This window comes from Hippoglossus stenolepis, chromosome 12 (genome assembly GCF_022539355.2).
Source record: "Hippoglossus stenolepis isolate QCI-W04-F060 chromosome 12, HSTE1.2, whole genome shotgun sequence".
NCBI lineage: Eukaryota > Metazoa > Chordata > Actinopteri > Pleuronectiformes > Pleuronectidae > Hippoglossus > Hippoglossus stenolepis.
Window position 1 is genome coordinate 23,786,333 of NC_061494.1, and position 1,714 is coordinate 23,788,046.

The following is a 1,714-nucleotide window of genomic DNA, read 5'->3' on the forward strand; positions in this document are numbered from 1 at the left end:
TACACAAGGTACACTAAATGTTAGTGACTCACTGAGAAGGAGTGGGTCCAAATTAACATGAAAGGAGATCTCGTCAGCGCCTGCCCACTGTAAAATAACTACTATGGCATTATAAAGCAATTAAGCTCCTTCAATTAGCGTCTATAAAAGCTGCACTTTCTCTCCTGGAGCTGCTTCTCCTCGTGGGGGTCAGCGCGTTCTGGCGTCCTGAAAGAGCGCGAGGGGAGGGGGCGAAATACGGTCATTTCTGTTTAATCCGCTTTGCGTTGACGGTAATGCTTTGAGTCGTTTCAATAAAATCAGCAGGTATTACTTTCAAACGGCTGAATGCAAATTGACAGCGTGTTTGACTGCGGGAACAAGCGGCGGCGCTATGAGACGGCCCCGTGCGCCTCGACCTGTGCGAGACAAAGAGGAGTTGGAGTCTTTATGTTCAAGTCTGAAAACACCGGATTCACAACACGCACGAGGTGGATCCCTCCCCGCGACACGTCGCACTATTTATAGTCTCCAGCAGATATTTTTACTCCAGAGAATTGTTCTTACAAATGGAATTACGCAAAAATTTGGACATTACTGTGCCATCCGTGCCTGAGGGTTACAGAACCCTTTTTTTTTTTTTAAAAAGCAGCTTGAGGTCAGAGATATGAATCACATGTCCGTGTCTGTGTGACCTCCTGTATCACTGCGTTAAAAACAAACCAGGAGCAACTGGCAGCCCGAGGAGTCAAACCGAGGTCAGACTGTGCGCAGCCCCGCAGCTCTGCGTGTTGGGATCTGAAACGAGGCCACTGGAGCCTCTCTCTCTCTCTCCCTCTCTCCCTGCACCGTGTCACCGCCGCAGACCTGCTGCACAAGTTTTCACGGCACATCTAATTATATGAGAGCACGAGCAGCATTATCGCCTGTCAGAATAATCAGCCGGATTCATTAGGGCGCGTTTGGGCGCAAGTGAGAAGTGATTCAGTGCAGAGGAGGAGAGAAAAGGCGCAAGAATCCGCTGCGCCTCGGAGTTTTCAAAGTGGCTGTAATGAGGTATGATGTCAGGTAGGCATGTTTACTGCAGCCGCGCAGGAGAAATGAGACCACCGCACTCTAAATGTTTCTAATTAATGAAAGTGCTGCAGCCCGAATTATTTTTAATTTACAGTTTGACTCACGTTGTTGTAACAAGAGGCTCGAGTGTGAAGTTTGACTCATTTTAAAGGAGGTTGACGCTGAAACCTCGGGAGAATAATCACATGGCACAGAACACACCGTGCTCAACACAGACACGTGGTTAATGGTGTAAAATCACAGCTGTTGTTTAATAATATAAAATATTATAATATGAATTTAGACCAGGAGACTCCAGCTCCAGTTATTTCCTGAACTTTCCTGTGGGAGAGTTCACTGCTGCTGCTGGTTCCTGCACGAATGGTCCTGAGAGCTGCTCACACACATGAAGGCTTGATCATGTGCGCCTTCTACCGGAGCTGTGGGGAATTACACGTCGTGCAGAAAGGCACAGGGAGACTTCAGCTCAGATAATAAAACAGAAACCAGTAAAAAGTAAAACCACCGCACTTTGAATTCACTGTTTATCAGGATTTCTCATTTTCCTGCACGTTGCACTAAATGCAGAAATTACTATTTGAATCTATAAATGAATTACTTTGCTGGAGCCTAATTTATTTCTCATGATCTTTGTTTATTGTTCAAAATGCTAATAAAG